This window comes from Panthera pardus, unplaced genomic scaffold (assembly GCF_024362965.1).
Source record: "Panthera pardus isolate Hobbes unplaced genomic scaffold, ASM2436296v1 HiC_scaffold_12, whole genome shotgun sequence".
NCBI classification, from domain to species: domain Eukaryota; kingdom Metazoa; phylum Chordata; class Mammalia; order Carnivora; family Felidae; genus Panthera; species Panthera pardus.
In genome coordinates, this window is record NW_026526677.1 from 35,257,059 (window position 1) to 35,280,252 (window position 23,194).

Genomic DNA, 23,194 nt, shown 5'->3' on the forward strand with positions numbered 1-23,194 from the left:
GCCCAAAAACTATGCTTGAGAGATTTAATAATGGTCCAAATCGCTATTTTTAAAAAGTTTAAATCTGTCCATCTTTGGAAAGATTTGATTGTTAGAGTCCAGGTTTTAAAGACTATAGAAGGCAAAATCCAAAATCCCATGACCTAATTTTGAGTTTGTTATACATCCCATTCTGCCTCTCTAGATATTTCTTTTTCATCAGAGAATTTAATCGTTTAATCAAACTGCTCTTAAAATCCTTTAGTTCTATGATGTTCTATACAAAATGAAGAAAACTAAAAGCTGAGAAAGAAACTCTTGAAAACTGAGAGTTTTATTGACCTACGAAGAAATCCACATCTTAAAAATAGTATTTAATAAAAACTTCAACACTGGCATTTGTAGACCTTTAAATCTCTGGAAACAAGCTTCAAACACAATTTACGTAGAGTTTTATTTGATTTTATAAGTAACCCCTTTCCATATTTGCTCGTTTTAATCTTAATTAATCATGAATTATCCCCAACCATCTGGGTAAGAGCCCAGGACACGCAGAGGCAATCAATAAACACAAATTAGTAAACTAGTGGTACGTATAAAGCTGGGAGTCTATTACTGAAAAAAGATTCCAAATTCCCCATGGACCTTAACATCCTGACTCAGCAGATTTTACAGATTGACTGAATTACAGAATCTCATAAACACAAGGAAACTTAGTTATTATCCACTCATGATGAAAGGCTTAAAGCCTGCTTCTATCCTCCCTGCGTAAGGCATAACCCAGTCTTTACATAAGCACTCAACATCTGTACTACAGATATTAGATGCTGGCTGGTGAAAATGGGCTATATGGCAAAGTGCATATTAAGGGCCAGTGGAGGGTAAAGGGCTTAGGAGCAGTAGAACCAGGAATGTTTAATTAAATTTCCCTCAGGGGTGCCTGGGTGGCTCAGTTGGTTAAGTGTCTGACTTCAGCTCAGGTCATGATCTCATGGTTTGTGAGTTTGAGCCCCGTGTCCTTGGGCTCTGTGCTGACAGCTCAGAGCCTGGACCCTGCTTCAGATTCTGTGACCCTTTCTGTCTCTGCCCCTCCCCAACTCATGCTCTGTATCTCTCTCTGTCTCTCAAAAATAAATAAATGTAAAAAAACACATTAAATTTCCCTTAGAGGTATAGATTTTCAACTCATGCCACAGCAACTAATTTCTCTCTCTTTATTCAAGAAAATAACCTACAAATTCTTTATACTTTTAAAGAATGGCTTTCAATTACCAATATTCATTTAAATATATATCATATATAAAACATTCTAGATAATTCATTGTGTGGTATGAGATAGCAATAGATCATTTTAGCTATTGGCATTAGTTTCATATCCATAGAAAAATAAGTTTTGAAATTAAATTGAATCCTAAAAGTAGTATAAAAGATGCTGTATCAACTTGTGATTTTATTAAGAAACTATTTTACAAGTATTAAAGGAAAACCACTTAGAGATACTTGCTGAACCAAGAAATTATTCAGTATTCCCTAAACACACTTATATAGACAGAAATCCCACGTATATTTTGAGAATTACACATAATCACATAAATGGTAACTTGAAATATTATATACCAAATTGCTAATTAAAGCAGTTATTATAGATACTAAAAATATACAGTATTCATGGACTTTTATTTAGCGTAAAAGTTCTAGCAGATTTTTTCCCCCAATAACAGGCCCCTGGGTCTTTATTAGATGAGTAGTGATTAGAAAGAATTAAAAGACAGAGTGTTATATATAGTGAGTGGGTCTAACATAAGTGATTTGAGTCCTAGTGAAGAGGGAAGTGATCATGGGGATAGGAAATAAATACAGCAAGACATATATGCTGACAAATTCCTGAATTTGATGTAAAATAAGAATCCACAGAACAAGATTATAAATAAAAATATTAAAAAATTGTAAATAAAATAATGCAAATTACAAAAAATAAATAAATCCAACACATAATCCATTAAAAATCACAGTGATACTTCAGTAAATACAAAACTATTCTTAAAAGCAATCAGAAAATAAATGGAGGCTGTTTTCAAAGGAGCAACAGGTAGAATTGTAGACGATTTTATAACATAATCAAGGGGTCTGATAGTATTTTTATAATGCTTAAAGAAAAGATCTACCTACATAGAATTTCATACTTAGTGAAAATGTCATTCAGAAACAAAATAGATATTTAGAAAACAAAATATACAGATATCTTGAAATTAGCAAACCTGCACCAAGTTAGATACTAAATAATATTCCTCCAGTGAAGGAACATGATGTCAGGTGTAAATTCAGAGATACAGAAAACAACAACAAACAGGGAAGAGATCCTAAGTATATGGGTCGGTTAATCTAAATGACTGTTGACTATATACAATGTTACTAGTAGTATCTAGTAGTGTTTAAGTAATATGGATTGGGTCAGAGTCCAAGTGGGAGCCAGCACGGAGGGGGTTCAGCGCGAGGTCGCCATGGCATAGCTGCAGCAGCTCCAGATGCAGGAGGCAGAAGAGTCTGGAGAGAAAGCCACCCGGAAGATGCAGACCTCATGTTCCGGCGCAGTGCCAACTGTTGTGGGAACAGCCGGGCGTCCATGCATCAGGCGCAACAGTGCATGGAGCGCTGCCACGCGTCCCTGGCTTCAGCCCAGGCACTAGTGATCAGTGAGTTGGACAAGTTCCAGGGCTTCCTGGCCAGGTGTACCGTGTACTGAAATGACAAAGCCAAAGCTTCAATAGATGCGGGAAGTAAAGACCTTCGGGTGAAACAGCAGCTGCAGAGTTGTGTGACCAGGTGCGTGGATGACCACATGCAGGTCATCCTGACCATGACCAAGAAGATGAGGAGTCTCTCCTGTCCATTGGGAGATAGAAGTCTTTGCAATTGGCCATCGGGTGGATGGCAGGAATCGATTTAAAAAGAGAAATGGGAGTTTTGGTCTTTTAAGTGAAATTTATGAAGAAATTAAGGATGGCAGCAATTTGAGGCGTGTGTCGCTTACCTCTGGACACTGGTTCCTTTATGTTTCAACCCTAAAAAGTGAAATGGAAAAAAACTGGTGCTGAAATTTGGATCGGAGGGCGGGAGAGTTTTTGATAGCCTAAATTTCACGTATCTGTCCTACCTCTAAGGATCTCCCTTGTATCAAGCCGGAGCCCCCCCAAGGTACTAGATTCTTCTTAGTGCACAGGTACCAACAGGCTGGTAGGTTTCTCTAACCTGCCTATGATCTGGTGGAGTGTGAGCAGAGGTGCTTCTGTGTGTTGCCAACCAAATCATTTTCCATGAGGTGCAAAACAGAATCTACAAGGTCACTAATTTAGAAAATTTTTAGAAAGGGGGTTTCTGGGCCTTTGTTTTGCGTTGTTTTGTTTTATATACAAGGGCATGAAGTTGATTTAAGATGTAGAGTTGAGAGAGGGAGTTTAGGACTTTCAACAGTTCCTTGTGGATGTCTGTTTCTGGCTATCATCAAGACGTCGATATTCATTTCTTGAGATACACATCACATCTTTTAGCTAGGAAACCCTGCAAAATCCCCACTGGGAATGGGAAGCAGACCTTCCCTCTCACTGGCTGCCATGATGGACCCTGAGGCTATCTGCGACAGGACAGTCTCACAGCGACACTCTCCATCGAAGGGAAAGGGGGGTTTGCTTGCACCGTATACTGGTATCCAGGAATGAACATTGAAGGAGGAGCTGTTACTTTCTTAATTAACGGAGTTATTAAGCACTGGATTTGGAAAAACCTGGTTTTCATAGAATAGAATGAAAGGAGAGCCTAAACTCAGTATTGCTTATTTAGCTCCCTGAAATCAAAGAGCACTATTGAGACAATCCCTTGGCAACAGGAAGGTCAAAAGAGAAAAAGTAAGCAACTCAGGGATGAGCTGTGATTCACTTAAAACACAAGAGGGGCAACCCCCACTCTACCAAATACCACATTTGCCTGGGACCTTTGCAGCAAGCGGTGTTCCTGCCCCAATTCTAGTACCTTATCATTTTGATAAGGACCGTGTTGTCTTTTTACCAACTGTTGATAAATGATAATATATTTATTATTATTACATTTACATATTATTACCAACTGTTGAAATGATAATATAGCCTGCATTTGGTGTTTCAAGAATGTGATTATTTTCCTAGTGGTTTAGTTATAAATAAAAAATTTTGATTTAGTTTTTCCTCCTAAATAAATGTAAATAAATAAATAAATAAAATGGATGTTATAAAATTACATCAAAAATAGCAGGTATTTTAGGAATTGGATAAAGTTCTTTTCCTTATTCAGGAAGAGGGGGTAGGTATCACTTAACATTAGAGTTTCATAAGATAATGATAGACATTTGAAACTGTAGGCAGCCCTGAGCCAAAGTTATAAATGAGTGTATAATATATGAATAAATATAGAGAAAACAAAATTTTGTAAAGTGATTAACCAGAAAGAATGCAAGTGAAGGGAGAAAGGTAGGACAAATAGAAAACATATAGTTAGATGGTATATTTAAACCCAAACATATCAGTGATTAAATTTAAATCACCTAAATTCTCTTATGAAAAGTGAAGACTGTTAGATGCATTAAAAAACACCATACCGATTGTTATTATTATTATTACTGTACCAGACAGAGAGTGAAAGGTTTTGTTTTGAAAAAAAATTTTTTAATGTTTATTTATTTTTGAGAGAGAGAGACAGAGAGCAGGAGCAGGGAAGGGGCAGAGAGAGAGGGAGACACAGAATCTGAAGCAGGCTCCAGGCTCCACGCTGTCAGCACAGAGCCCGACGCGGGGTTCGAACCCACAAACAGCGAAATCATGACCTGAGCCGAAGTCGGCCGCTTCACCGACTGACTCCCTGAAAAGGTTTTGTTTTGTTTTGCTTTTTTGCTTCAAGTTTTTATTTATTTATTTATTTTTTTATTGTTTTATTTATTTTTACAAGAGAAGGAGAGGCAGAGCGTGAGTGGAGAAGGAGAGACAGACACAGTATCTGAAGCAGGCTCTGGGCTCTGAGTTGTCAGCACAGAGCCCAATGTGGGGCTTGAATTCAGAAGTCATGAGATCATGACCTGAGCCAAAGTCCAACATTTAACCAACTAACCCACCCAGGCACCCCTCAAGTTTTTATTTAAATTCTCATAAGCTAACAGATAGTGCAATATTGGTTTCAGGAGTAGAATTCAGTGATTCATTATTTATATATAACACCCAGTGCTCATCACATGTGCCCTCCTTAATGTCTATCACCTATCTAGCCCATGCCCCCACCCACCTCCCCTCCATCAACCCTCAGTTATCTGTACTTAAGAATCTTTTATAGTTTGCCTCCCTCTCTTTTTTTCCTTTGTTTTTTAAATTCCACATATGAGTGAAATCATATGGTATTTGTCCTTCTCTAACTTATTTCACTGAGCACAATACACTGTCTCTATCCACGTTGTTGCAAATGACAAGATTTCATTCTTTTTGATGGCTGAATAATATACCATCGTCTATACACACCACATCTTCTTTATCTGTCGATCAGTGGATGGACATTTGGGCTCTTTCCATAATTTGGCTATTGTTGATAGTGCTGCTATAAACATCGGGGTGCATGTATCCCTTTGAATCCATATTTTTGTATCCTTTGGATAAATACCGAGTGCAATTGCTGGGTCGAACACTGTATAGATTAAAAGAGATGCTTCCAGCTAAAATACAAGGATAAAGAAAGGCTGAGAAAGAAAGAATAAAAATTATATATCATGCAAATGTTTATATATTGTATGTACTGTATTAATGTAAGATAAAATAGACCTTCATTACTAAAGATAAAGAGAATATTTTATAATATTGAAAATGTTGACTACACCAGGGATATAAAACAATTTTAAATAGTATCCCTAAATTTGTGAAATCTAAATGAAAGCAAAGTGGCAGATTTTTATATTCAAGAACAGAGAATTCTGAGTCATTTTATCTACTCCTGCATTTATTACCTTCCTGACCTTGGTGGATCTCATTTTTGGTTGTTTGTTTCTTATCTGTCAAATGGGGACAACACTTATCTCACTAGGAAGTCATAATAATTAAATGAAAATGTGAAAGCATCTAATAATCTAATATTGCACAGGAGATAGTGTAGAAGTAAACTTTTCACAGCATGAAATAGATTTTTTAAACCGAAAACGTAAGGAGTGCATTTTGGTTGTTGATCTTGGAGAGAGATCAAGACTGAGAAGCCAGGGAGCTGGACTGTTGTCTTGGCTTTGCCTTTGGCTCCCCTGGTTGGAACATAAAATACCACATTGGGTCAGCCAATCTGCTCAAAGAGCTTCAGGCTCCCCATTGTTAAATGACGCTTAACACTTGGGAATCATTACCTTCTAGCGCTGCCTCCTTCCTGCTATCTCCAGCTGAAAATGCTACAGAGATTAAATGAGGGCGTCTCAGTACAGAAAGACATGCATTCCTTTTACTTGTCTTACAAGTCGTCCTGTTCCCTGCTACAACCAGTGATTCCCCAGGCAAGCCTATATGTGACACATCGCGTGAGGCAGTCCACACCACACTATGGGAGTCTCCTATCAGCCCTTCAAGCTCACTGTTTCTTTAGCGAGAATAACTTCCTTTTGATGGATTATTTTATTACTACTAGGTTTGACTTTTCTGAATTGTTTTCACTTGACTCTTTGTGATGATAAAGGCAGAAGATAAACACCTGCCAGGACATCTCTCTCTAGAGAATTTTCCCTATTTTTAGACGTCTGAATTTCCCTCAATCATGGTCAATTATGTTTGGGTTATATCTAAGTATTATGTCAATGCTCTTGACTTCCTTCTTATTTATAGGGTTAATATTACAGAGAAGTGAAAGAATAGAAAATGATTAGAATAATTAGAAGACACATTTCTTTAATCATTAATATTTTGGTTTGTTTGCTTCTTTTAATGCATGTTATCACAGTGTTGCATCACTGAAACACACTCTAAATTAAAATTCTTTATATGCTGTTAAAAAATTAATGTTCATATAGAATGACTATTACTTTCTTTAGGAAAAACAGTGGACTGGACAAAGATACTGTAAGCCTTACATAAATTGTAATCCTTATATACAAAGATATGTATACACACACACAATAGTTTTAAAGTTGTAATTATTTTTTTTTGGTTGTAATTATTTTTAAATGGAGATTCTGAATAAGCTTATTTAAATCTTAAAAGTGGTAATACAAAACATTTGATGCATATGTGTGCACGTGACCTTTTGTTGGAATGCTGTTTCAAAGTCATCACAACTGGAGCAGTCAAAGCTGAATAATTACTGATTCCAGGAAGCCACAGGGCATTAAGGTGACTGTCAGATTCTGAGATATTTTGGGATAGCTTTAATTATATAATGAATAAAATTTGCATACTTTTCTGTAACTTGTTAATAAAATTACAAAGAAATTAGCCTCTGGTATTCTCATACATATGAAAGCAAATTCAGTGTTAATTTAAAGCCAGAAAATGCTTCCAAAATGCTTCATGGCCACACTACAAAGTATTGTACGGAATTTTCTTCATTCATTAAAAAAAAATAAGTATTCCGTTGCATAAAAATAATGTAAATAATATTCATGCATGAAGCATCTATAGTGGACATTCCTGAAGAAGGCTTACTCATGTTTCCTTTCTGCTTTTGCCTCCCCGCCGTGACCATTTCATCCTCAACTTCACATTTGCATGTGGTATTCATAACTATATTATTAATTGATATGAACACACATAGAGCAACTGTTCAACGTTTAAACTACTGTCTTGTCAATTCTGATGCAGTTAGATGGCCAAGATTATAAAAAGAAAAATAATAACTGCTTTCATCATACATGGCAGTGAGTCAAACTTCTTAGTTGTATACCATGTTGGCAATTAGATGGATTCTCTCTTGTGAATATGCATGCATTCTCTCCCTGAAAAAGAGGTAGCAGTATATACACATAGCACCACTTAAACCCATACATTTCCTGACCCTCCACGCAGCCATGGTCCCAAGTTTAGTAATCGCTGCTCTATGGGGGATATGTATGTTTCTATTATTTTAGCAGAAGACTAGACATCCAGTTTATTTAAAAGACATAGCAATATGTTCTATGTTGTGTGCTCCAGAGTCTAATAATTAGATGGAGATTAGGTATAAGATGTTTAGTACATGCTTATCCTACAAAGAGTATGGAAACAGGATCAAACAGAAGTTGAACTGTGATACAGACTCAGTCAACCAAGTAAGGCTCTCTGGAGTGAATATTGCCTGTTAGGCTTACCCTGAATCAGTCTAAAATTGCTGGGATTTTATGCTTCTGTCTCTCAATCACTATAGACAAGTTGCCCTGAAAAGTACATGATGTCAAATGAAGTGACTCTCTCCTGATGAGAATGATCCTGAGGAACTGACACTTAGATTGTCTGCTTCTTACCATCCCCACCACTGGACAAATACTTTCTTGAAGAGGGATTAAGGTCAGTATACTCTTTGTCCCATTGAGATCCACTTCTCTCTGTACATTTGAATAGCCGACTCTCCAGTGTTCTGGAGGGCCTCTCTTCCTGAGGGAAAATAGAAAAATTCTATAAGTACTGCTATACTTCTCACTAGACTCGTTCTTGGTGCTTTAATTGACATTCGTCTTCTCCCTCCATCTTTTATTCTCTATCCTATTCTTTGCAAAGTCAACTATTACCTCCAGTTTCTTATCCCTGAGAGAACTAAAGCCCTATTCACCATGTCTTTCCTAGCCTGGGGTGATTGCATCTGTTCATTTATGGTCAAATTTGACATACAGGAACCAAAAGAGAGCTGAGTCTCACATGTATTCCTTCTTGCCTTATTGTAAAATTGCAGCCCTGCCTCCTCCTGAGTATTGTGATCAATTCTTCTTGCTAAAAAATAATTCCTCTTCTGGCCTGTTACTCCTTTGATACAAAATGTCAAGGTAACAGCCACACCTTGTAATTCAAGTGAATACTTGTTATATCATGTAGAAAAATTCTTCTCCCATTAAGGAATGGAACATGTAGCATTACAGAAACTAACGTTGCAGGGATGGGAAGTACAGTATTCCCAAATGGCTCATCGAGAATTTTGGAACGTGGGGCACTACTTCTTAAACCTATTGGTTCCAGGATCTATATATTCTCCCTATTGCAGAAATAATGATATATAAAGGTCTTTGATTTAATATATATGTGCAACCTGTGCAGTGTCAACCCATACTTATAAAGTACTGCCTCTAAGCTAAGTGGTTCAGCTAAGACTATAATAGACTATTGCAATGTTTTATCTGGTCAACTGATTTTGGGTGATGCAACATGTGCTGTGATATGACCAATGGATTCCATGATCCTGGGCATTCTCACATATCTCCTTTGCTTCAAAATGCCCGCCTGGCCTGATGTAGTATTGTATGGGATCTCAGGCTAGTGGATCAAACACTCAATAAACCCTCAGATATTAGTGCTGCCTAAAAGCCCATGAGCAATTATATCTACTCCTGGAAGAAGACAAAAACAAAACTTTTGATCATTCATAACTGGTAGAGGACCTATGTGATCAACTTGATACCAAGAGACTAATTAGTCACATCAAAGAAAAGTTCCATATCAGAGTTTCAACACTGGCCTCTGTGGGCTGGCTGGTTAGGTATTTGACAATATGAATAACTAAATTAGACTTGGTAGTAACACTCTATGCTGTTAGGCTAATGTATAACTGTAATCTCTACCATTTTGTCGAAATGGTCCATTTTGCTATTGTGCTGTTAATGGATTGGCCACTGATAGTATGGTTGATGTCTCTCAGTCAGACAACTGTGTCTACTAGGATATTTTATGCCTCATTAATGGTAGATTGTCTCTGATGGGAGTTACCATATGACACAAATATCTTTACACTTTATGCTTATATCCATATATCTGTCCACATGCCAATTCTCTATACTTTCTGGTCCATGACTTACGAGTCTTTTTGCTTAGCCCCCTGACCAGCCAGGCAAGCTATTTGCCAGTCTTATGAGTGGGCTTGGACTCTAAACTTGGGTCGGTTCTCTTTCCACATAAGGTAGATAGATGTACTGACTTTTGGGCTGAATTTTCTTTGCTACAGTCTTTCAAGGCCACTCATTGTGTACATATATTTTCACTCATGTATAGAGAGTTGACTTATCCGTGAAATGAGCTCAGGCTTTTATCCCCTCCAGGTGGATCTCACATAAATTATAGGCATAGATTTATGAAGCACATTGATAAAGAAGCAGTGAGCCCCATGGGGTTCTGGGCTAACCTGCTCATGTCATTTGTTGGAATCCTCTGGTCTCATTCATGCTCAGTCATAGATGTATCACTTCTATCACACAGTGGTTTGTTGCCCAGCTACAAAAACTTATGATATGGTAAGTCTAAGATGATGTAGCTTACGATGGATAGTTCTGGACACATGGCCAAGATCTAGAGTTATGTCTCTATAAGGGTGTTATAGTATGTCAGGAGCTATTTTCCACAAGGTACATTATCCTTTGCACATTAATTCTAATCCATATGACACCTGCCAGCTTGTATTATCAGTACAAGTACTACGATTACTAGTACATTGCTAGTAGGGTTGCTCACGCCACATGCTGGACATACCACAGATTATTTTCATATTCTTAGCCACACTCAAAGCTGGTAACCTTATATTTCACACAGCATAAGGGCCAGAATCATATCCCAGCATGTAGAATATGTTTCCCACACAACCTGAAAAACACTCTTGAGACACTGGTTTCCTTCTTTTTGGTAGAAGTTGCAAAATACAATACTACAAATGATACTTAAATGTCTCATTTGTATGGATGTCTTGACAAGCATCTGAGCTTCGGGCTTAAAAAAAAAATATTAGTAGGGTTTATTTCCTAACTTCATGAGTACTTGAGTCTCATTAAGGCCTTCAGCTCAGTAGTAATATTCTGCTTATCTGGTCAGATGAACATAGTATTAACAATGTAATGAATTAATGTGATATGTTGCTGAATATCCAAACTACTCTCAACTTTCAAAGTATCTTGTGAGAGAGGGTAAGAGAATCATGATAGCCAAGAGGAAAAGTAAATGTATATTGCTGTCCATTTCATGAGAAAACATTCTGTTTCTCATTATTTATTTGGATAGAAAAAAAATTAATTTTCCATATCAATGACTATATACCATAAACTTGAACTCATGTTAGTATGTCCTAGCAGAGATACTGTATCTTGTAAGGATGTTGCAAGTGGAGCTACTATTTGATTGAACTTGGAATATTCTACATTTATCTTCCAGTATTACTCTGGTTTCTGTAGGAGCCTGACTGGGAAATTAAGAGAAGACATGACGGGGCCACCACACCTGGATCTTTCGGATCTTGAACAGCAGTACAAATCTCTGTCATGTTCCCAGAGATGCAATTTTGCATGTGGTTTCCTATCTTGGTTGTAGTGTATGTGGGGTGGGGGAGAAAGTGTTAATTTCTGAGACTTCTACTTGGTCTTCCCTTTTAGGATAATTGTGATCCCACAGAAAGAGAATCCAATGTTTTGGTTTCATTATCTACCAAATATGTTAAACCCAATGACACATTCTAGGATCGATTGGATCCTAGAATCAATCAATGACCGATTGGACTTACAAACCTAGTAAGCTCATTGCAAGCCACAGCTTTTCTAGGATGCCATCTGTGACCTGACTCCCATGTCATCCCATTTTAATGGAGAGGCCATCATGACACACTGGTCTCTTGGTTTCAAATTCAATTCATACCCTGTGTTCAAAGATCCTGAAAATACCTAAGTATTTCCCTTTCCCCATTGTGCAATGGACTGAAAAATGGCCTAGGTCCCTTTGGGGAAGAACTGGGAGAAGCATTGCATACACTTGCTGTGGTGTTGCCAGTTCCTACCTCCTACGCAAAAAGACATCACTTCTGTCATCAGATTATGGGTATAAAAACCATCTCAGGTCTGAATACTGGAAAAGAAATTACACTGATATCATTTTTATTGAGCTGACCACTATTAGGCTACCTGTCATTAATCCTTGATTCTTCTGCAGGTACAATTGGAGGAGGAAACTTGATGTCTATTTATCAATTTTTGCTTCAGAATTCCGTGTCCATTTAACCTTGGTCATAATCTCTGGGTTGAGCCCCCCTTGGCTACCACTCTATGTTGGCCATTGTAACAACTGAAATCATCTGGCATCTGTGACTAAGTGCTACCACCTAGTCTCTATATATGGGGGAAATTGTTCTATCACCATAGTGTGCTTAATACCACAACTTGATCGATGAATGTGGGCTGCCTTGTGAAGGGCATGACCTTGGGCAAGATGGCTATCTGCATTTGAAGTCAATCTTGCAAATGCTGACAGATGATCCTCTTGATGAAAACTATGGGCAGGATATTTCCCTATCTTCCCAGATCACAACAGTTTCTTTTAAATGGAAGGATTTTTTTTAAATGTTTGTTTATTTTTGAGAAAGAGAAAGCACAAGCAGGGAGAGGCAGAAAGAAGAAAACAGAATCCGAAGCAGGCTCCAGGTCCTGATTTGTCAGCACAGAGCCCGACTCAGGACTCAAACTCATGAACCGCAAGATCATGACTTGAGCTAAGTCAGATGCTCAACCAACAAAGCTACCCAGGAGGGCCCATTAAATGGAAGGATTCTAAGACCAAATAATACTTTTAGTCTTACTAAAATGATTGTCTTGTGGCAATTTAGAGATGTGTTCAATTTAACATCTTATTGAAATAGCTCTAAATTCATATAGAAATGAAATAACTTTGTCAGACATTGCAGGAAGTGCTAGGAATACAATCATGAAAGAACAAACCCAGTCTTTCTTTCCATGAACTTTGAATTCTAGTGGTAGCCGAAGGAAATATATATTGGAAAGAAAATTAAGTATGTAGATAAGTAAGTACAGTAAACAAAACAAAGGAATATGAAATGACTTTAGATCGATTTACCAGATCAAGTGTTCCAAAGGTATATTTTTGGATAAAAGTGTTGGTCATGAAAAATAAAAGCAGAAGGCTATTCCAGACACAAGAAACAGCAGATACAAAGGTGATAAGAGGGACACAAGTCTGGGGCATTTGATTAACGGAAAGTAAGGTGATGTGACAGGCTACAGTGAGCATAGCATTACATAGCTCCCAATGAGGTTAGAGATGGAAGCAGCTGCCAGATCATAGAGAATGTCATGTGTCACCAAAAAGTATTTACTGTCTTAGAAATTTGACGAGGTAACAGAATAGATTGTTTTGCAGTGGAAGCAATACAAAAGTACAGAAACAAGAAAATAGAATAGGTGGAGGCATCTAGTCACCATAGAAAGGTGAATATGTAGACAACATTGAGAACGAAAGGTACAATGAATGAGAAGGCATGTACCACATAAAGGAGAGAGCTAGTAGTGAATCTATAAATCTACACCATGTCCTTCAATATCTGGAGTCCCAATTCTAATTTTCATGTGTTTTTTTTTAATCAGGATAAATCTAGGCTTTCCCATTATAATGTTAATAAATGTGTAGAGAAGTTAGGGTCCAATCCAGGAGGGAGAATGCCAACATTTAGGGAGGCAGCACAGAAGAGGAAGAATCAACAAGAAAGATGGAAAATATAGTCAGAGAGATAGGAATAAAACTGGAAGAATATATTATCATAGAAGCCAAGAGAAAAAAAAATTCTTTGAAACCAAAAAGACCTAAATTAAAAGTATAAATCCTTAAAATACTCAAATAAGGAGGAAAACATCTAAAATTACCCAGGGAGTCTCCTGTAGAAGATAAGAATTTGATGGAAGATACTGAAGGAGGGAATTTATACCATAGCCAGAATGCTGAACCTCTTCAGCATCCAACTAGCAAGAAAGGACCATGGATTATTAAAATGCAATGAAAAGAACTTAAATATGCATCCTAAAATTAATGTATTGTCTGGCATGTGAGTGGATGGAGTCAGTGGAAAAGAGAGCATCAAATATTTAATGGCCACGAGCTCTATGCCAGGCATTTTTCTTAGCATAGGGAGTAAAAACACAGGATCCAGAACCAATCTGCCTGATTCAAAGCGCAAGTCTGTCAATAACTGCTGTGTGATCGTGGATAATTTAAATATTCTCTCAATTTCCTTATTATAAATTGGGGACAAAACAATATTCACTACACTGAGATGTTGTGAGGTTCTAATGTGTACTATAAGGAGCTCATACATGTTATTATCACTATATTATTTAATCTTTATAGTAAATCTCCAAGATGAGGAGTACCATCTCCATTTTGATGATGAGGTGAAGGAAGCTCAGGACAGTGACTTTTGAAAGATCTACTGCTGATATATGGTAAGACAAATATTCAGGTCTGGGTCTTATTACAAAACTTGAATTTTCCTATTCTTATTGTCAGTCTAAGAAGAAAGACAGCATATATCCAAGCCATACTGACACAGGAGATGTACACAATGTCAATGAGACTTAGATGTTAAGAAATATTTCATCCAAGGAAGGCTACCAAGAATTTCTCTAGAAAGCAGTTCCGATACAGTCAAATGAAATACTTTCTAAGCAGCTACCATGTGCACACCTATATTGAAGCTTGGGTCAAGATGATACAAGGCAATAACTAAATGTGGCCCCTAATGATTAAAATACAAAGAAAAGCTGAAGTGTAGAGAAGAGTTGTTCAGTTCCAGTGACATCATTGTGATAAATTCATTGTAATCCAAAATTTGTCCCACAGCCCTTCAAAATTTGGAAATAAATTTTTTATAGCATCTCAAGGGTAGTACTCGTTCTCAGGGGGAAAGTAGTCTAGGTCTAAAAAACATATAAAGAACATCCATGATTCTTTAGGAAAACTTCCCTAAAAAATTAAATGCTTTTGAGTTACCAGACTCCAAAGACCAGGTTCTAAAGTCTCAATGTCATAGAAAAGACCACTGAATTTGAGAGAAAGGAAGCAGACAGAGTTTATTAGAGATAGCTTGTCAACGGGGAGCTGACAAGAAAGAGGAATGTCGTTCTCTGATGGGGTAGCGTGCCAGGCTTAAAAAAGCACTTTTCCAAAGGGTGAGAGGCTGGGAGTGGGGAAGCATCCTTCAGTGCCCTGGTCATTATTTTGTGGTCTTTACTTTCCAGTGGGCACAAGACAATCACAGGATCCCTTTCTTCATGGTTGATATTCTTTTAGGGCTCCTGGAAAATAGAAATACTTGTGCAAACAGGCTTTAAATTGTTACTTCTAATTTTGCCAGACAACCATTACTCCCTGTTGGCTGTTATCTCTGCTTTGTTCTCTGTCCCAAAAGAAGGTATTTGTCTCTAAATATATGGAAACTTTTAACCCTTGCCTGAGATCTGCAGCTTTACAGAAATTAAGTCTCTTGTTTTCCCTATACTGTCTCATTTGTACCAAATGCCTGCTTTGCAATAGAAAAAAAGAAAGGGAGAGAAAATGTTAGTGTTGCCAATTTTAGATAATCCTCCAGCAATGCCCATTCTTTAATGGCAAGAAGTTCTTTCAAGCTTTACCGAAGAGGTGGATAGCTAACTAGATTGCTTATATTTTTGTCTTGTGTTTATATTTTATATATCAGGACATTTTAAGACAAAATTATCTTGTGATGAGGGAGGTCAGGCATAAGCAAATAAATTAACCTTGCTTGTGTTTCCATCTCAGGCATTGAAGAATTTAGAGCAATTCACGTGCTGACGCTGGATCTAAAGTGTCTCACCATCACAAGAGACACCATGCGCCTGGGGCGGCTCCCTTTCAGGATAGTTGGAAGATGTGTTATGAAGAATTTCCTTTAGAAACTCAACAATATATAATACCTAAATAATTATCATTAAGAGAACGTGGAGAATTTTCTACCTTTGTAAAAAGAGAAATATAAGAAATCATATTCCTTTAATGACATTTGGTTGAGAATTAAGTACAGAGAGAAAGCAAAGCAAAAAATACATACATACATAAAAGCATACATTAGCCATTAATTATTCACAAAAATTTAATGATCTTTTTTTTGCTAAAGGCAAGAACCACTGTAGAAATGTTGACTTAATTTTAAAAATAGCAGTCTGATATCATCTTATAAAATGACTGTTTCTTCCCAGGTAGCAGAAGTAGGAGACATAGACATATATCCATGCTTCATCAACCATTATGAAAATCAAGCACGCGTGCACACACACACACACACGCACACACGCACACACACACACATACACACACCACATTGTTTTCATCCCAGCCACAAAAATTGAAGAGCCAGTCAGTTTTTCAAGTCTGAATATTTTCATTTTGGGTGCTTGGTGTGTGCTCATAAGGGGCAGAAATGTACTAAGTATTATGCAAAATCGTCTGCAGTTCAAATGTATTACATTACTTCTCATAAGGAGGAAATATGATAAATTCTACAGAGACCCAGAGTCAGACTGGTTCTTTCTAAAACAGATGATGAAATGAAACATGGTATTATTTGAATTTGCAATACATATAAATCCATAATAAAATCCAGCTGTGGGGAGCCTGGGTGGCTCAGTCAGTTGAGTGTCTGACTTCAGCCAAAGTCATGATCTGGTTTGTGAGATCAGGCCCCATATTGGGCTGCATGCTGACAGTGGGGAGCCCACTTCAGATTCTTTCTCTCTGACCCTCCTATTCTCTCTCTCTCTCTCAAAAATAAATAAACATAAAAAAATAAAACCCTAGCTGTGAAAAAGCATACTTTTATCCTGAACTGTTTTTCAACTGTTCTTAGGTCTCAACTACATAACAATTTCCTGAAGAAATCAGATTTCAATCAGTGGCCAGAAAGAAAAAAAAATCATGAGGTGTATCAATAAGGTATATCAAAGTATATCAGAAGTCTTAAAGGCTACTTTTGGATTTCATAAAAATTATTTTCAGGGTTTCTAAAATTATAAATAGGTTACATGACATGAACTTATTTTTGAAACCATTTTCCTACTTCACTGGCCCTGTTGATTGGGAAATAGAATGAAGATGAATTAGATATTCTTTACGTTCTTTTTTTAAGGGATTAGTTACATTTTCTTCTAATATTCATGGGTCTAGTTACATTAAATGGCCTTTTTGTTTGGGGGATGCAAATTGCTGTCTTTGCATCTCCAAGGGAGGCATCAATAAGAAACTTTGCAAAACAAGACACACTCTGGAAAACTCAAAACACTATTAAAGTTATGTGTTAACCAAATTTAAATCACAAGAAAATAACATTCATTTGAAAATGTTTCTACTAGTTTCCAGGATTGAAATATCCCAATACATTTGATTTTTATGACATCCTTAAGAAATAAGTGACTACAACCCAAAACAAGTAACATCAGCTTCTTTTCTCCTCTGACTTTGTAGTATAATGGATGAGAGAGCTGTATTGACAGTGATTGCAGTCATGAATTGTAAAGATGCTTTATATGTAATACACCCCAGGAGGATTTTGTCCAATCACACTAGGATGAGCAGTTAATAGGAAAAAATGGTTAAATCAGAGAACCATGATCAGATACAGATCAAATCAGAACCCTCTGGGAGGAAATTAAGAAAATGATCCCATTTGTAAAAGCAACAAAAAGGATAAAATACTTGAGAATAAACTTAAAGGAGGCAAAAGACCTGTACGCTGAAAACTACAAAGCATTGCTTCAAGAATTAAGGAAAACACAAACAAATGGAAAGACATTTCTTGTTCATGGATTGGAAGATTTAATATTGTTAAAATATTCACCCCACCCAAAGCAATCTACAGATTCAGTGCAATCCCTAGCCAAATCCCAATAGCATTTTGAAGAAATAGAAAAACAATCTTAGCATTCATATGGAGCTACAAAGGACCTCAAATAGTCAAAACCACATTTTGAAAAAAGAGAAAAACCAAAGGCCTCACACTTCCTGACTTCAAGATATATTACAAAGCCACAGTTATCAAATGAATATTGTACTAGCATAAAAACTAACATCATGGACCAATAGAACAGAGTAGAAGGCCCAGAAATAAATCCCTGCACATAAAAAGTCATATAATCTTCACAAGAGTGCCAACAACACAAAATGGGGAAAAAATAGTCTCTTCAAAAACTGGTGCTGGGAAAACTGGATATTCACGGGCAAAAGAATGAAATGAGAACCTTATTTATCACCGTACAAAAAAGAAAGCAACTCAAAATGGCTTCAGAACTTAAATGTAAGACCTAAAATTATAAATTCTTAGCAGAAAGCATGGAGAGAAATCTTCATGACACTGATCATGGCAATAACTTCTTGGGTATGGTACCAAAAGCGCATTCAACCAAAACAGAAATAGGCAAGTGGGAGTGCCTCAAGCTGAAGTTTTTCTACACATCAAAGGAAATAATCAACAGAGTAAAGGGGGAACCTATGGAATAAGAAAAATTTTGCAAGCCATTTATATTATACTGGGTTAGTATTCAAAATATATGAAGAACTCATGCAACTCAATATTAAGAAACAACCCAATTTTTTAAATGGACAAAGAAATTGAGTAGACATTTTTCTAAAGAAGATATACAAATGGTCAACAAGTATATAAAAACATGCTCATATCACTAATCATCAGTGATTAGTGATACACAATGAAATATGACCCCACACAATGAATTATCACACTGGCCATTATCAAACACAGACATACACAAAGAAAAAATTTTTAAATGTTAGTAAGAATGTATAGACATTGGAACTTTGTGCACTATTAGTGGGAATGCAAAGTGGTGTGGTTGCTATGGAAAACAGTATAGAGCTTCCCCTTCAAAAAAATTAAAAAAAAATAGAACTATCATATTATCCAGCAATCCTACTTCTGAGTGTTTATCCAAAATAATTGAAAACAAAATCTAGAAATGATTTGCATTCTTATATGTTTTGCAGCATTATTCACAACAGCCAAGAAATGCAAACAACTTAAATGTCCATTGGAGAATATGGATAAAGAAGTACAGTAGAGACACGCAGTGGAATATTAGTCAGCTTTAAAAAAAAAAAAAAAGGAAATCCTGTCATGCTACACATGAATAAGCTTTGAGGACATTATGATAAATGAAATAAGACAGTAGCAGAAGGAAAAATACTCCATGATTCTACTTATATGCAGTACGTAAAAGTGGTTGAACATAAAAGCACAAAATTAGAATGATGGATGCCAGGTGCTAGGAAATGAAAGGTGGAAATGCAGAGTTTTTGCTTCATGGGTATAGAGTTACAGACATGTGGGAAAAAATATTCTAGAGGTTTGCTGTACAACAACATGTATATATTTAACAGTACTGTACTGCATATTTAAAAATTTGAGAGTAAATTTCATGTTTATTTCTACTAAAATAAAAAAATGTTTATGAAAGAGTCTGTTTCACATTTCAACTTTCTAAACATTAAGACATTAGTGAATTATTGGCGTGCGTCTGGATCTTAATTTTGGCCCAGGTCATGGTCTCATCGTTCGTGGGACTGAGCCCTGTCTTGGGCTCTGCACTGACAGCATAGAATCTGCTCAGGATTCTCTTCCCCCTCTCTCTTAAAATGAATAAATAAACTTAAAAAAAATAGAGACAGAAATAAGTGAACTATTGAAAGATCTGAAATAAGAGAATATAAGAGGATATTCAAAATACAAGAGGTATCCAAACTAATGTAAGTCATTCTTCGTAGAAAAGTAAAGCTTAATCCTGAGTCTATAACATATATTAGAGCTTTTGCTTTTCATAAATAATATTTACTTGAGATACTGAAATACATATTAGCTTAGAGTACATTCCTTCCCATTTTCCAGGAGGATCTTCAATCCCCCTCTTTAACTTGAATAATTTAGCTTTTTATGAGATTTCTGTTCCAAGTAAGGCCCACATAAGGTTTCCTTTGAAGAAGAAAAACAATCCATATTTAAAAAAAATGATTGAAAGTTAGTGGATTCTAGTACCTTCTCTCACAACAGAGAAATACAAAGTCCAGACAGGCTTAAACTCATTCAAAGTCAAATAACCAGTGAGATAAAGCTGGTCCACAACTCAGAATCTCCATTCATGCCAGTGTTCACTATGCATGTGATTTTACCTCTATACATCAAAGTTAGACAAAAAAAAAAAAAAAAAAAAGGAAATCAATATTTTAAAGCTAACATGTACTAGAGATTATAGCAGGTAGTAAGACTGAAAGGTAAGAGCTGTGTCCTTTCCAAGAAGTTCCTGGGGTGCCTGGGTGGCTCAGTCGGTTAAGTGTCCAACTTTGGCTCAGGTCATGATCTCGCAGTTTGTGAGTTTGAGTCCCACGTAGGGCTCTGTGCTGACAGCTCAGAACCTGGAGCCTGCTTCAGATTCTGTGTCTCCTACTCTCTGCCCCTCCCCCGTTCACGCTTTGTCTCACACTGTTTCTCAAAAATAAATGTAAAAAATAAAATAAATAAATAAACATTAAAAAAAATTAAAAACAAGAAGTTCCCAACAACATAATCTAATGGAGTTTGCTTAGTGTTTAAAAAAAAAAGATATGACATGCACAATTACTTAAAAAACAATATAAAATGTTTATAGTATATTTTCTGAAGTGGTCTAAGAATATAGTATATAGTATTTATTGTGACCTATATAGTGTATGTGGATATATTACATAATTTTCATTAATAGAATGTTCAGAATGCAGGAGACAACATTTGCTCAACTCTGCATTGATCACAGGAGTATTGCTTTTTAAATTGAGAGATAATATGTTGATTCCCAACTCATCAAGATGCATTCATATAGAGCATCCAACATGGCTGGGGAAATAACTACTTTGTAATGTGAGCACTGAGTAAAGGAATTGGAAAAGAGTAAGGAAATGAACAAGAAATAAATTTAAGTATCTAACAGACTATCCTGAAAGAGAAATAAACCTTATTGTGATTGGCCCTTTAAGAATTTGGACCAACTGGCTGTATATTACAGAGAAGCAGAGTTTTGCTTCAATGTAAGGAAGATCTCCATAATCATTGGAGTTATCCAATAGTGAAAGAGGGTACCTGAGGTTCTGATTACCCAGTAAATGAAGATGTTGGATCTGGATAAGCATTTGGAAGAAATATCGTCAAGCAGGGTTTCTTAGACTTATATGCACATGCATCACCGGGGGATCTTGTTAAATGAAGATTGTGAAAAAGTCTGTGAAGGCGGAAGTGTGATCTTACGTTCCTAAGAACTGTCTAGGCGATGCCGATGCTTCTAGTATATTGCTCACACTTTGAGTAGCAAGCATGTAGAACAATTAAACACATTTAATTGGTACCTCGAAATAGGTGATTTAAATTTTATTTGAGGCCTGAGAATTTATTAGACTTTATTGCTAAGTATGCTATAAGTAAAGCTGCTGCTTGGTTAGGAATTATCTTCTTCACCCTGACAAAAAAGAAAAATCTTCTGAGGCGTCAGTGAGGGAAAATGAATTGCCTTCTCTAAAGACAAGGAAATCCCAAACACAGTGTGTGTTAACACAAACGTGCTGCCTAATTTCTGCCTCTCGTAATGATATTTATGACACACACACAAAAGGTTAATACAGGCCTTTTGCTTGCAGCCTTTTCGTGGTATTCTTTCATTCTCTGTTAGTCCTCTGTTGTCTTCCGTAATATTGTTGGAAGTAAAAACTTTTCCTGAGATACTTGCATTAGAGACATGCTGAATTGTTATATGGATTTCAGCAAATTGCATGTGGCAGCTGAAATGCTCGAACATTTTTGACATCCAAAGTCTTCAGTTAGGATTTTTTTTTTTCTTTTATGGCCAAGTTATGATAAAGACCAATTGAAACTCTGACCACTTGGCTAGAAAGCAGCTGAGTTGTATAACTCTTATAAATGAGACTGTCTGAGTATCTTCCCCTTAAATATGAAAAATTTGGAACACTATTTAGTTTGACCATAATTAAATCTTTCATTCCGTCAAGGAAATGAGGGTTGTTTTTTCTCTACATGATTGATTTTGGTTATTTTACCTTCATATAAGGAATGTTAAAGAATAAAAGAGTAAACACTTCAAAATAGTTTTCAAAATCTGTCACAGAATAGACACAACAACCAATTATTCTTCTTTCTCCCATTATAACGATTCAAATAATAGTGGGGAAAAAGTTTTTAGCTTTGTAGTACAATGTTCAACTGTGAATGCTAGTATCCAAGCAAAGAATTCCAGTTACCTTCAAAGAAAAAACGTTGTAACATCATTTCCAAAAAGCTAAAGGGAAAAAATTTTTAAAAAGTCTAAGAGACATTCTAATTCTGACAGAAGTTTCCAGAATGTTTACTAATTAACAGCAAAAATATAGAGTACATTGATTGGTTTCCTCTCAATTATATACAAATCATGATAAATTGGAGTAAGGAACTAAGCTTCAGGCTTCGTGCTCAGGCTAATGGAAACCATTCTATTGTTTTTGGAATGATAAAAAGAATTCTTGACTTGGGAGAATGTAGGTGACAGTTAATCTTGATTCACCCTGTTGGTGGAAAATGAAACAATATTTCCTCTGGGTTCAGATGTCAATCAATGAAAACACAATCCTCGTAAATAAATAAGGTTGCGTTATCTCATCTATTTCTTTGCCTGCTTCAGAAGAAGCCTGTCACAAAACCACTGTAGAAGATCAATTTTGGAGAAGGCCTGTGAATCAGAAGTACAAAATGGTCTCTCAAAAACAGATTCCGAATCAAAAAAGATTTAAGCATTTACGGCTGGGAAAATATTTCTCACAGAAACAAGTGGGAAAAAGGTAGATATTTTGAAAAATAAATAAGACACTCTTTCCCTCGTAAATTATATATATATATAGAAATTTGTAATTTGTAATATATAGTTATGTATTTATGTTATATATAATGTATATATGTACATATATGTTTATATATAAATAAAAATACATATGCAGAGATGCATATGTATTTGCATATCATCTACATGTAATAACACGTGTGTGTGTTTATATGCATATGTATACAGGTATATATGTGTCTATATATTTGTATATACATATCACTGTGCATACATATGCATATTTACATACATATGTATATGTATGTATTGGTATATATGATTATAGCAGGAATTTTAATTTGAAATTTTTAAAAAAAATTCAAA

The 23,194-nt window shown here is 36.1% G+C and overlaps 1 pseudogene; it reads left to right on the forward strand.

The window, feature by feature from the left end:
• Window positions 1-2,480: 2,480 nt before the first annotated feature.
• On the forward strand, window positions 2,481-2,926 carry LOC109271049 (protein FAM136A-like; annotated as a pseudogene).
• The last annotated feature ends 20,268 nt before the right edge of the window (window positions 2,927-23,194 follow it).